At 46.3% G+C, this 15,104-nt stretch overlaps 1 protein-coding gene across 2 annotated transcripts in view; it reads right to left on the bottom strand.

Annotated features, from left to right (window-relative positions):
* SRRM3 (serine/arginine repetitive matrix 3) overlaps positions 1 to 15,104 on the bottom strand; it is a 354,881-nt gene that overhangs the window by 276,337 nt on the left and 63,440 nt on the right. For both annotated transcript variants that reach the window (XM_086954780.1, XM_086954781.1), the window contains exon 2: positions 4,464 to 4,919. The gene's annotated coding sequence lies outside the window, so the exon portion shown is untranslated. The remainder of the gene's footprint in view (positions 1 to 4,463; positions 4,920 to 15,104) is intronic.

Raw genomic sequence — 15,104 nt, 5'->3', positions numbered from 1 at the left:
GGGTCCATGATTCATGCAGCCCAGGGACTTCAGTGTCTCAATAGGTGCTAATAAAGAACATACGTAATGATTGTGTTGGTGTCGTGTATCATCCCCGAGTATGCATCCCATATTCATTAATTTGTGATCAGGAAGTGAGTGATAAAGGGAAAAGCAAGAGCCTTGCTGAACTAAAAGACCCAACACTACGTTTTTGGTGATGATGATATGACAGACGTCAGAAGGGAGACATTATTTGGTGGTTACGGTGGAGGAGGCTCTAAAATGCTTCACTAGGCCGGTGTAGAGAACTGTGAGATGAGATTGTTTGGGCAAAAAAGACTGGAAGAGGACAAACAGCAAAATTGCATTTTTTTAACTTTACTTCATGCTGAAAGATGGCAGTTTAACACCACATTTAGTGATACTTTTAAGCTACTGAGAAATGCGTTTTTGACCTACTGGAAATCTTTAGCAGAACAGGTTGTCCTGGATTAGATTCAACATGTTTCGGTTGTTTAGCTTTCAGTCCTTCTTCAGATCATATGACCGGCTTGCAGTAGCATGTAGATAGGCCTGTACTGAAATGAGGGAGCTTCCACTAAGGTGTTTGACTCTAGCTGGGCCAACATGGGGGCTGAATCTGTCTAAAAAGAGCCCTGCATTGCCTTCCAAGGTGAATGCTTTGCTCACAGACCACTTCCTTAACGACAAAATCTGTTTCTGGTTACTGGCCTGACACACTGCTTTTCATTCGCGGGTTTAGCAAGGCTCAATCCAATTGCAAAGCAAAGTATATCTGACCAGCAGCCATGCCTAAATCAGCCTCTTTCAAGTCACCAAGCCAGAGGCCTAGCTATCATTGGTGCAGCAGAAGGAGTGGCATAGAGGCCGGGAATGTGAGGAGCCCAGTACAATCCAATTATGACCATTTTACTACCAAACAAGGGATAGCAAGGCTAATTTTCCTTGCTATCAATAAGGTACATGTCACTCTTGCTACATTCTTGAACCAAGACCTTGGCAAGTCTCACATTAATCCATCATAATCTGGACCCTCTTCCAGCTTTTCCTGCAAGGAGACAAGCCAGGCCTGCATGTACTAAGAAATTTAGCATTCACAAACCCTCTAATTCGGTAAATCAGAGATTTTGCAAACGCTAACACCCTTTTTTGTACAAAACTCATTTAACGATTTGGAAAAGATCCTCGGAACCATTAGATGGTGATGGCAAACAATAACAAATCGCTATTTTTAAGGGGCTCATTAACCACTTCAGTGCTGATGACGGAACCGCTCCGTCATCAGCCGCGGTAGCGCTGTGCTGATGACGGAGCGGTTCCGTCATGGCCCGCCCGACGCGCCTGCGTGGCGCGTTCTATTGAGTGGGCGGGGCCATGACGGAACCGCTCCGTCATGAGCACAGCTCAACCGAGGCTGGTGCCGGAGCGGTTCCGTCACCAGCATGGGTGCGCCATACGCTCCCCCGCCCCCTGTGCGCTGAGGCAGAATAGCCGCCGCAGCGAAGGTGTTAACACCTTGCATGCGGCAGGAATTCCAGCCCGGTGCTGGACATCCCAATCGCGGGTGTAGTCGTGACGGAACCCAGGCATCATGCGCGCAGGCCACCCATGGCTCATGACGGCTGTGTTCTGTCATGAGCATCAAAAGGGTTAAGGGGGTACCTCCCAAATAGTGTGGCCTTATGGCATGTATAAATGTTTTGTAACCATAATTTGGTTGCAAAACATTACTATTTTACCACCACCTCAAAGGAGGTGGCAATCCATTCACAAATGAGAAGGGATCACAAAGGGTTTCTTTAAAAACATTTTTTAGGCTTAGGCAGGGGTCCACTGGGTCACTGTTTGTTAATAAAAGATGTTAATGTTAATAAGACTTGTTAATCGCACAAATACCTAGGGGTGTCTTGGCGCTAATGACTGTAGTAAATTCTTCCTGGTTACTCAGTTCTGGAAGAGTCAGGTTTTTAGCTTTTTCCTAAAAATGGTGAGGGCGGCCGCTCCTGAAAGCTCGGCTGATAGCGTCTTCCACAGCTTTGAGGTCCCATAAGAGAGACTTCGGCCTCCCCAACCCATGGAGCGTATTCTGGGTACTTTCATCAGTCTTGTGACTGAGGACCGCAGCTGTCTGGCCGGGTGGTACCAAACAAAAAGATTTTTAAGCGATAAAGGTCCTGTATTATTCAAAGCCATGAAAGCTAAGCAGAGGGCTTTAAACTCAATTCGTTTGTCTTTAAAATATTTCATTTTTTCCTTTTTTAAACGCATCGTATTTTCCTTTCAGGGAAATGAGATGCGTTTAAAAAAAGGACTGCTTTATTTAAAAGCAAATATAAACATGATAGTCTGCTGACCACAGCAGACCACAATGCCTGTGACTGCAGCACATCGTAGTGGACCACAATTTATGACCTACCTCATAAAAATGTATGCGGTAGGTTAAATTGCAACTCACCACGATTCTGTATTTTGTGTATCAACCTATTAATAGATAGACCAGTTTGCAGAATACAAATGCAAGTTAGTGTGCAAATTGCAACCACTTTTACCAAATACAGTTTTAGTACATGAGGACACTAGTCACTGTCAATTTTTACTGGGTGAAATATCACACTCAGAATTGACTGTGCATGGTTCTGATTGGCATCGGTGCAAATCAATACAGAATTTTCAGTCTCCAAGATCAACTGAGTGAAGTCACAATGAGGAGAATGAGTGTCACCACAGTGGAGAACTTGATTTGGGCCACTCATTGACTGAGAGCGCAATGTACGATAAAAGAAATGTGCCACAGCACCAATGAGTGTTCAGTATAAGAGACACGCCCCCTTGATACTACTGTGGTGGGACACAACCCCTGGACACTGCTGTAGTAGTGGAACACACCCCCTGGATACTGCTGCGGTGGTGGTGGGACACACCCCCTGGATACTGCTGTGGTCGTGGGAAGCACCCCTTGAATACTGCTATGGTCGTGGGAAGCCCCCCTGTGCTGTGGTGGCAGTACACACCACCTGGATACTGCTGTATTAGTGGACACACCCCCTGGATACTGCTGTGGTGGTGGTGGGACACACCCCCTGGATACTGCTGTGGTCGTGGGAAGCACCCCTTGAATACTGCTGTGGTCGTGGGAAGCACCCCTGTGCTGTGGTGGCGGGACACACCACCTGGATACTGCTGTAGTAGTGGACACACCCCCTGGATACTGCTGCGGTGGTGGTGGGACACACCCCCTGGATACTGCTGTGGTCGTGGGAAGCACCCCTTGAATACTGCTGTGGTCGTGGGAAGCACCCCTGTGCTGTGGTGGCGGGACACACCACCTGGATACTGCTGTAGTAGTGGACACACCCCCTGGATACTGCTGTGGTGATGGGACACACCCCCTGGATACTGCTGTGGTGGTGGGCACGCCCCCTGGATACTGCTGTGGTGGTGGTGGGGCACACCCCTTGAATACTGCTGTGGTAGTGGGACTCACCCCTTGAATACTGTTGTGGTGGTAGGACACACCCCCTGGATACTGCTGTGGTGGTGGTGGGACACGCCCCCTGGATACTGCTGTAGTGATGGTGGGGTACACCCCTTGAATACTGCTGTGGTAGTGGGACTCACCCCTTGAATACTGCTGTGGTGGTAGGACACACCCCCTGAATACTGCTGTGGTGGGGTGGGACACGCACCCTGGATACTGCTGTGGTGGCGGTGGGGCACACCCCTTGAATACTGCTGTGGTAGTGGGACTCACCCCTTGAATACGGCTGTGGTGGTAGGACACACCCCCTGGATACTGCTGTGGTGATGGGACACACCCCCTGGATACTGCTGTGGTGGTAGGACACACCCCCTGGACGCTGCTGTGGTGGTGGGACACAGCCCCTGGATACGGCTGTGGTGGTGGGACTCACCCCTTGAACACTGCTGTGGTGGTAGGACACACCCCCTGGATACTGCTGTGGTGGTAGGACACACCCCCTGGACACTGCTGTGGTGGTGGTTCACACCCCCTGGATACTGCTGTGGTGGTAGGACACACCCCCTGGATACTGCTGTGGTGGTAGGACACACCCCCTGGACACTGCTGTGGTGGTAGGACACACCCCCTGGACACTGCTGTGGTGGTGGGACACAGCCCCTGGATACGGCTGTGGTGGTGCGGCACACCCCTTGAATACTGCTGTGGTGATGGGACTCACCCCTTGAACACTGCTGTGGTGGTAGGACACACCCCCTGGATACTGCTGTGGTGATGGGACACCCCCCCCCCCTGGATACTGCTGTGGTGGTAGGACACACCCCCTGGATACTTATGTGGTGGTGAAAGGTTTATAGATATAGGTGGCCCCCAGACATTCTCATCTTACACCTCCAGTCACTTGCCTAGCTCGACCCTCCCGCTGGAAGAAGTAGCTGTGAGTACCATCAGGTCGCCAGTGCTGTGAATACACGGTGCTTACCTGTCAGTGGCTGTCCATGAGTGAAGCTGTGGGGCTCACTGCAGAGGGCTGTGATGGGGCTCACTGCAGAGGGCTGTGCTGAGGCTCACTGCAGAGGGCTGTGCTGGGGCTCACGGCAGAGGGCTGTGCTGGGGCTCACTGCAGAGGGCTGTGCTGGGGCTCACTGCAGAGGGCTGTGCTGGGGCTCACTGTAGAGGGCTGTGCTGAGGCTGACTGCAGAGGGCTGTGCTGGGGCTCACTGCAGAGGGCTGTGCTGGGGCTCACTGCAGAGGGCTGTGCTGAGGCTCACTGCAGAGGGCTGTGCTGGGGCTCACTGCAGAGAGCTGTGCTGGGGCTCACTGCAGAGGGCTGTGCTGGGGCTCAGTGCAGAGGGCTGTGCTGAGTTCCAATATTTCAGGTCCCACCCTCTTGTCGCCTCTTCTTCTTCGCAGATGAAGAGATGCTGGGGCCAGGAGTCTGGAAAAAACAAGACATAGGTTATAGCGAGAGGATGGAAAGAGGGTCTGACATTCTGAGAGAAATAAACCCGAATTGGATTACAGTTTTTGATACAGCCCCCCCCAATCCCCCCCCCCCCACAGTCATGCTTTATGCAACTTAAGATCCACAGATCATCTGCGACGCGGCTCTCCTTAATACAGGGATCCTGATAGGCTGCCTGAAACTCTGTGAACTATACCGTGGTTATTGCACGGGGGTAATATGACATCATGGAGTATATACTGCCAACGATGGGAGTCACAGCACAGTCAGGACCCTATTCCTGCACTGCCAGGGTGAAGCTGGTAAGTGGCAACAGACATTATAGCATGACTGAGTGCATGCTATAAATACAAAATTCCCTCGAATCAAAAAGCATTATAGCATAGCTGAGTACATTCTGCCTAAGCATGGGCGGAAAATCCGTTTCGCTCGCGGATTTTGCGGATTTTCGGTAAATTCGCAATCCGCGAGATCCGCGAATCTCCCGCAAAATCCGCAAATCCGCGAGCAGCGGATTTTATGGCTTGCTCGCACTGTTCGCGTGAGTTCGCGGCTTGCCAGTACAACTTCGCACCCCGCGAGTAAGTGCTAAATTGCAGAAATACAATCTTAGCAAAACTGAAACTACTTACCAAGTTCAAAAGTTCAGGCTCATCATTAGTAGCCATTTCCTGTAGTGCTTCCTGAGGGGCCCCTCCAGAGTTCAGTTGCCAGTTGCAACTATTATGTGACCCTGCTCTGAACCTCAGAATAGTTACACATATGCCACAAAGGTCCTGAATTACAGCTAAGGGAGACAAGCAGGAGCCAGGCTGGAAGTTAAAATCCATTAATCAGCCCCTAATTCATTATTGTCAGTTGGGGCAGGGCAGGTGTTGTAACTAATTTTGCAACAATGAAAGCACTTAGCAAGTGCAAAAGATCACTAATCAGGAAGCACTAAGGAAGCAGGTGCCAGCTAAAAAAATATTCTGTGACACATTAATCAGCCCCAAATTAATTCAGGTCACTTGAGGCAGGGAAGGTGTGCTTTGCTTTGCCGAAAATAATGTACACTGGACAACCAGAGGGTGTGGTGATGAAACAGAGGGTGGCATGGGTGGGCCAGAGGGTGGCATGAGTAGTCAGAGAGTGGCAGTGGTGACAGAGAGTGGCAGTGATGAAGAAGAGTGTCCCAAACAGGCTGGACACGTAGAAACAACAAGTTCGCAAAACTTGCGACCTGACAGGTAAGTTCGCAAATTGCAAAATTGTAAAAACCCTCGCGAACTGGCAGAAACACGCGCGAACACAAAAAAAAATCCGCAAATTCGCGGGAATTCGCGGATTTTGCGGATTGCGAGTTCGCAAATCCGCAAAATTCGCGAACGCGAGATTCGCAAAATTCGCCCATGCTTAATTCTGCCAAATATCGAAGCCAATACAAGATGCGGACACTACATCATGACTGAGTACATGCTTTCAGTACCACATTCAGTGCACGAGGGCGACATTATGCTTATTACATGCTGCCAAATACTGAAGCCATTAGATGGTGACATTATAGCATGACTGAGTGTATAATGCAACCTACAGAAGTCCGTATCAGACAGAAAATGATAAAAATACAGTCAATATTGTAACCGATATATGGAGAGGTACTGTTAGCATGACTGGCTATATACAAGCAATTGTGAAGTGAGTGCATTAAGAGGACATTCACTCTCAAATATCATAGCCAGTTCCCGCAAAAGGCAATATAGCATTACTAAAAAAAAATAACCTGCAAATACAGAGCTCAGTTATGGTCCGGGGCATTATAGCATGACTGAGTATATACTGCTCATGCCAATCAATTTAGAAAGAACATGTTAAAGCACGATAAAGAACATACCACTAATAGTGAATTTAATTCACAAATTCCAAACGTTATTTAGTTCAAAGATTATGTAGTATTGAGAAAATCCCCAATATGTAACCAGAGGTGAAGTTGCATGGTACGGGAAGCACTTTTACATCAGTAAGCAGGGCCACTGGAATTAGGCAGGGCAGGGCAGGGCTAAATTTTGCAGCAGGGTGAGGTGAATTATGCGTCAAAGAAAGAAAATTCTCAGTATAAAGGTGGTACTTTATTGTACAGTTCAAACTGAACTTAATGGCAGGGCCAATGGAAATATGTGATTGTGTGGCAGCGGTGATTTTTGCCTAATTATAGATTTGCCGTATTTGCCACATAAACCATCGTCTGCCACATATCTCCAGATTTTAGCAACAAAAAAGTGTTTCTAGCACAAACGGTTCAAAAGTTACAAAAATTCGATGACACCTGTTGCCGCACAGTGGAAGGCTCTTTAAAGCTGGACTGGTCACATTTCTGCTGCCTACTGCTATATCCGGATGTAAAACCAGGACTAACGAGTTGAAACCAATTTTTTACAAGTTTAATCGTATTCTGTGAACCAACCTATGCACAGATAGGCCGATACACAAAACACCAAATCGCAGTGGACAAAAGAATGACCTGCCTAATTAATATTGAATTTGTCAGGTGGCAAGTAGTCACTCCTTCAATTGGCCACAATCACAGGAAAAAAAATAAAGAAAAAAGTTTTTTTTGTTTGTTTACTTTATTTTTTATTTTTTAATGAAACCTGTTTTCCTTCAAGGAAACAGGACTGTGTTTATAACAAAAAATATATATTTTTGTAAAAAGTTTCAGTGAGAGTTAGCAGTGGTCCTGTGATTTGGGAGGCAGTAACTTTTCAATGTTTTGAGATTGGATTATGGTTGCAAAAGATTAATACATCATGGTCAGAAGTGCTATTTATAAGGAATGGACATAACAAACATCTTAGAAATGGCTACCAATTCTGAAACCAATTCTTAATTCAGTTAGTGATTCGGAAAACCTTTTCGAAATCGCTAAATGGATCTAGTATATTTCAAAAAGAGTTTTAGCTTTTGCAAACCCCCTGATTTACTGATTCGGAAGGTTTGTGAATACTAACAGACACATGCATCAATGTTGGCTTTTGCAACTCGATTTTTAAGGAATCGCAATTAAGGAATCGCAAAACACTATGCATGTAGATATCGCTTAAAAAATAGCGATTTCTAAACATTCCTTAATTACGACTCGCAAATTGCGAGTCACAATTAAGGAATACCTCCCCATTCATTCCTATGGGCCTCGAGGCCCATAGGAATAAATGGAAAGATATTCTCAATTTGCAAATCTCAATTAGAGAATCGCAAATTGAGAATGCAATTTCAAGGGTGCCAGGGTGTCAACAGGACACCATGTTGCACCCCTGAAATTGATCTGTGCACATATGTTGCGCACACACATGCCCTAAGGGCATGTGTGTGCGCAACATAAAACTTTGAAAAATGCATTTTTCTAAGTTTTTGCAAATTACCATGAAGTTCAACTTCATGGTAATTTGGTCCCCCTATTAGCGAAATTGCTGATGTTTCTACTTTAATGCATTGCATTTAGGGCCATATGTATCAAGGCAAAATGGGTTCGCAAATGCCGAAATTAGCAGAATTCCGGCGTTTGCGAACCCATTTTTGCTAAATGGTATGTATGAAACATTTTTGTTGCAAAATAAGGAATCGCTAAATTTGCCATTCCTTATTTTGCGATTGCATTTAAGGAATTGCAAATTTTGCAATTCCTTAAATGCAATGTATCAAGGAAAAAAACATTTCAAAATGCCATTAAGGAAACGCAAATTACCACCAACTTCTAGTTGGTGGTAAGTTGCGAATTCTTTCAAAAAAGCATTATTTAAAAAATCAAAAGGTGCCATGTGACGCTCATACATGCCCTTACGGCATGTATGTGCGCCATATGCGCACACATGTCATTTTCAGGGGTGCAGCAGGGTGTTCTTGAGACACCCCTGCACCCTTGAAAATATTCACAATTTGCGTTTAGCAAATTGCGATTCGCTAGATCCCCTTCATTCCTATGGGCCTCCAAGCCCATAGAAATGAATGGGAAATTATTCCTTAATTGCGATTAGCAATTTGCTGATCGCAATTATGGAATTTTAAGGAATCGCTAAAAAGAAGCGATTTTCTACATACATACCATTTTGCGATTTCTAAATAGCGATTCCCTAAAAATCGCTATTTAGGAATCGCAAAATGGAATGTTGATACATATGGCCCATTAGGAATTGTAAAATGCGATTCCTTAAATGCAATCGCAATTTGAGAACTCACAATTAATTGCGAATTCTCAAATTGTGAGTGCCTTGACCCTTGATGCATCGCAAAAGCTAATTTTGCGATTGCAAACGGACGATTTTTGCGAATCGCACCGTTTGCGGTCGCAAAAGGCTTTGATGCATGTGCATCCCTCCATATATGAGGACCTCAGAGCCCAAGTTACAGTACAGCAACATTAACCCCAAAACATGGCATCAAGATTGCAGTCATTAAAACATGTGGTACTCGAAGAAAACCCATTTTGCATCCCTTCCAGTGATGGCAGAATTGTCACACAGCTAAATAAAGCACGCTACCCAAAATATAACAATTTATTCAAATGGGGAAGCTCGATTTCGAACTTGGATCTCACATTACTTTTGCCAATAGATTAGCCATGAGAAACATTCTCTGACAAAGCCAATAGGTTTAGCTCTCACATAGTTACAATGTTTAGCTGTGGCACTTCCGATGCCACGGTTAAGTCACAGACTTGCTGGGCCTGAGCGAGCGAGGTGGGTTACAGACTCACTCCCAGACAATGAGTTACCGGCAATCAAAACTTTACCAAACAGTTGGCAGACTAGAAAAGTATAACTGGCAATCACGCCAACAAATAGATGGTAAAGTCCATGCAAGTATAGTATAAGTAAAGATCAGAAAATGTCAACAAAGTGAACTTGAAGAGGACACAATGACACACTGACAGCAAGTAACAAGCAGTATGAAGTTGGCTCTTGGTAATGAATTTGGGCAACTTCCCTGTTCCACTCCCAGACTGTGGTAAATCCTCATCTTCCACAATGACACCAACCTCGGCTTCAGGGCTGTCCTTGAATGCAAAAGAAACACCACCAAACAGTAACTCACCCTGCTCTGCGAAGTAACAGGATTTCTAATAGGACCCGCCTACCAAAGAATCATGCAAACTCTGGTCACATGCCATCTAAATGGAGGAAATGTGCTTTAAGGCACCCCTAAATGACGCTCAACTTCCATACAGCGCACTCTTCTTGTAGGGTCCGGCCTGTTGAAGGGTCTCTCACCTTCAAAGACCTCCACTGGCCCCCGCTGATCAGCAGCGTGTTGAAGACCTGGTGCCATTAATAAGGCAGGGACCGCAAACCCCACATCAGACCTGGCAGCTAAGATCCAGGTCTGCGGAGGATGGAGTGACCCCTGCGGCGGCATCCTCACCAGGCGAGTGACCAAAGGCGACAAGAAGTCAAGTCTTCTGCTCTGTACTGAATGTCATCTGTCCTCCATCCTGGCCTAGACCTGGCAACCTCCCCGCTCTTCTTGAAGGAGCTGCAGGCCTTTCGCTTGAAGCAAGAGCCCAGACTATGGACCCTCTGCAAGAGACCCTCCTCGCCCAGGCAGGGACCTTCACTCATGTGGCCCTCAGGCTTCCTCCTTTCACTCTTTGGTAAACCACAAACATCACTCAATGGCCTTGGAGCCGGGTTTCACTAGCTGCATCTCATGCATAAGACATGTAGATAGAACACATGAAGAGAGAAACTCATAGAAATACACCCATCAGGGAGCATTACTCAACACCAGGACAATTTCTGCCATTAAAAGAACTACACAACTGAAAACTCAATGCACAGGCGCAAGACAGGGCCCTGTACCATTCAAATACAATGTGTACATTGGTGCTCTGACTACCAAGCCACACTGCCACTGTAAGGAAATTCTAAAGCCACTTCAGCCACTTTTGTGGACTTGTTCACATGCCACCAAATGAAAGCAACGACACGCCAGCTGCCAGCTGTAACCCACACATGGGACTGTACCGAAGGACATGGTAATATTGAACAAGCACTCCTAATTCACTGAACTATCTGGAAAAGGTATTGGTTGTGAAACACATCAGAACCCATGGGGAGCTCCCACCCAGCTTTCAATGTCATGAAGGACACAGGGAAAACAAGATACCAGTTCCACAAGGAGCCTCACACACATACACAGCAGACGAGCAGCATTCAGGTGGGCACATCATAAGGAACCTTGCATCACAGGCCCACATCCAGGTGGACATAGCATAAATACCCCTGAAACCATCGCCTTAATAACCCCCAAATTTTTGTGATTCTGACTGATGCCTGGCCATAAGCTCAGTGACTTCGGATCTGCCAGGTGACATCCCTGTGTGCAACCTGAAACAACTTTAAAAGAACTCCAAGGACATCATGCCTAGACAAAAGATATGACAGGCCAAGCACTGCATGAACCAGAATGCAACGGAGAACGTTTGCTGAGTTGCCAGCAGAGTGCCACCTCGGCGCAGACACAATGAACTGAACAGGCTGCATTCTCTATGCCCCAGTGTTGGAGAGCACATCACATTTGGTGAAGTTACAGGTGTATTGGTCAACATGGGGGAAGTCAAGCAAACCTGCACATGGTTAACCCTCCCCTCCCCACATTAGCAGTGTAATGCAAGTTTGACATAAAAGTTACCTGGAAGCTTCCCAAAATGCAGCCAACCCTAGAAACTAGAATTGCCTCTCGTCTGCAAATGGCCAACACCCCCATCAAATTCTGCCCTTTCAACCAGGCAGCATACCTGCAGCCCCTCCAACCAGAGCTCTGCATGCAGTGTCACACTTTTTCAAATTCTCCCGAATGCTGCAATGCACAACCGCTATGGCGATGCATCACAAGAGAGCAGAGTACACAAGCTTCATTTGAGCCAGTGGTTTCCGGTGCTCAGCACCAGCACTTATTTGTCAGCACCTGCGCCTATGAGAGTCGGCCACATGGTGGCGCTGTCTGTCTAATTTAGGTATGAGCCCAACAAAAGCGGTTTATTCATTCAATTAACATTAACAAGCTCTGATACCTGCCACCCAAGCCATTTGTGGGTCTAGATTAGTATTGTCACACTTGTAATGTAAGAGTCGTGTTGGTACTGTCCTTGGCAGCGCTGGCAGGGACAATGGGTGCTGCAACCTGCAGTGTCCTCTTGATAGGAGCCTTGGCACGTATTTATTATTTTGCAAATTAAGCGCTGACAGTACATAACACATCTCTGGTGTCAAAGTAACCAATCGGTGGTGTGCGGTTGCAGTCAACTCTTATGGGGTAGTGGTTGGCAAAAGTGTAGTGTGCTTGTACAGTTCGGTACGAGAGAATGGTTGGCATATACTGACAATCCTTTACCTAGAACATTATTTACTCTGCAAGAATGCCATGGGAAAGCTTTTCATTATTTATTAACATGAATTTAAATAAAACCTCTTCACAATGCCTTGCTAACATTGATGTAATATGCATGACATCCAACAGAAGCGTTCAGTGACTCAAAAAGTCTTTGTGAAGCTCCCTGCACAGTGCCCATTGTCATGTTAATAACATTGCACTATTTTGCCAAGCTGGCGATATTATGCCAAAATGTAAATACAATCCATTATGTTCACCCTTGGAAAATGAAGTGTGGGTTTTGAGTTGCGGTATCTCTTCCCTTTTTGTAACCCTGATTACATAATTAGCACACACACAAAGAGGTTTTCAAAATACTTCTTAACACAATTATCCTTGAAACTGGCTCTGTAATTGAAGGGAGAGAAGGGCTCTTCACAGCCTATTTGTCAGTATGGGGGCCCAGTGCATCAGTTAAGCCCTATGTGGACTTTTCATGGCCAGAAAAGGGCTATGTACTACTTCTGTAATTAGGACACAGCAATGGAGGACTTTGCATAGATTGCAGAATACTTAAATACCTCTTCAAGCTTCAGAGCTCACTGGTTTCTTACACCCGATTGAGCACCCTTGAATTAAGGCTTTCGTCTGAAATGTGAAAGCTGGTTGGCAGGACCACATCGCTAAGGTAGTTAACTTTCAATTTTCCAGTGATGCCCATGGATGCATTTACTGCCACAATGTATAGCTTTGTGAGTGTGTTTGCTTCCAATACATGGGATATCGTCTAAATGATTAGGGATTGAATTGTGTGATTTGAATCCCAAATGTTGTCCTATGTGGACCTTCATCGATGTCTTGTAGAGTGTCCTGATCTGGACGATGATCCCTCCCACCTCCATTCTTCTCTTCTCGTGGAGAATTGTTGATGCTTATTGATTCGCTGTATGTTTGCGGGATCCCGCCTCAGTGATGTTGGCTCTGCATGCTAATGGGCCACCATGGTCCCTTCTGCAGCAAGCTCTTCTTTTTCGCTCATCGCCTGGTAGGTTAAAAGCTTTCAGAACACCGCTGAGCAGGAACATAAATCACAGGTTCCATTTTCCCTCATACCTGCGACTGGCATTTCACGCATTACCGGGCCTCGGAGAGTCATGCTGTGGCCGCTTCTTCATCAGCCGGGGCAGTAGTTAGCACAGCGACGTCTTGGAGTCGTTGCCAAGCGCAGAAGATTATCCGTCCAAGGAGATGGCCAGGAAAGCTATATCTGGGAGAGGGCAGACTTTACATCCCTGCAGGTGGGAGGTGAGCTGTACAGAGAGAGCAGGACGGGCTCCTGATGAGGCCTCTGAAAGAACTGCACCAGAATGTCAAGGAGGTTCGCTCTCCCAAAGACCCAATGTCTGCAAACGAAAGGACAAAAGGACTATGGGGCATATTACCAACAACTAGCGATAATTATCACTATGTTGGCTTAGCGGGAATATTTCTATTACTGCCCTTCACCTGTTTTTATCGCTGAGATACCTTGATATTATCAAGGTTTATCTCAGAAGCGATAAAAATCGGGCGAAATGCGTGAATATCGCTGTCAATACAGCAATATTCAGGCATTACCGTGACAATGCTCTTAGCCATGTTATCCACCTCTCATTGGATAACATGGCTGAGAACTGGTCAGGGCAGGCGTTAGCTTTTGGAGATATTTCCGCTTAGCGCGAAAATTTTCCAAAACTACGCCTGTGTTGATCATAGGCGATAGCGATTGCTGCGACTGTTTTCAGTCGCCGACATTTTGGCACGCCCACTTTGCATGTCATTAGTGATAATTATAGCTGACATGCAAAGCGGGCCCCAAAATGCCCGCTATCGCCTACAAGCTGTCGCTAACTGGTGTTAGCGACAGCTTGGTAATAGGGCGATAAAATTATTGCCGCTTTAGCGGGAAAAAGTCCCGCTAAAGCGGCGATAAAGGCCCATGGTAATATGCCCCTATGTCCATGGAGGGGCAAGTGGTCGAAGGCCTGAGGTTCCGCGACTGCAGGGAGCATAGCGATGTCAAGAGAGAAGAGTGTCCGCAGCCAGGGCCGGTCCTAGGCCTTCTGAGGCCCTGGGCGAAAGGGAAGATGTGAGGCCCCTCTAAGTGACATCACAGAAAGTGACTTCGCAAATTAATTAGTGAGAATGTACGGCAAATCACCAACATACTCAAGCATCACGTGGCACACACTGTCATCTTTTTCCTCACGCACCGAAAGCTACAAGCAAAGAGGTGAGAAGTGTATTTATGACATTAGTGGCCTTGAGACACCTGCTTAGCACTCATCATGTTCCACAGCCAACTCTTACTCTACTTCATCTGCAAAGGATACACTATTCGAAACATCCAGTTGGTATATCATGCTAATCTATACATCATGACCTACTCTACATACTTCTGGGGTTTAGGACATGAGACAACCAACCATCCTGGGCAACAGTCAGATTTAGGCCATACACGTTGCAGCATCGATTAGGTCACTTAGGAGCTGACAGTGATATTTTATTTGCCAAAACAAAACCAGCCTATATAGTCTGATTTACCAAGGATATTCGCAGAACAGCTAGGCTGCTGAATCCCACAGTGTCTACTTAACACAGCACACAATTGAGATTTCTGTACCAGCACTCAGTCATAAAACAGAGAAAAATAAATACCAAGGCACTGACCTCTTTTCCTATGCAGCAAAAATAGCCTATAAAAAACTACTATCCTGTAATATGTAATTTACTGTAATAATGTACAGCTCCTTTCAGAAAAGCTTCCCCTTGCAT

The sequence above is a fragment of the Lissotriton vulgaris genome, chromosome 2_1 (genome assembly GCF_964263255.1).
Source record: "Lissotriton vulgaris chromosome 2_1, aLisVul1.2, whole genome shotgun sequence".
Lineage (NCBI taxonomy): Eukaryota > Metazoa > Chordata > Amphibia > Caudata > Salamandridae > Lissotriton > Lissotriton vulgaris.
This window is presented reverse-complemented; position numbering and strand designations above follow the sequence as displayed.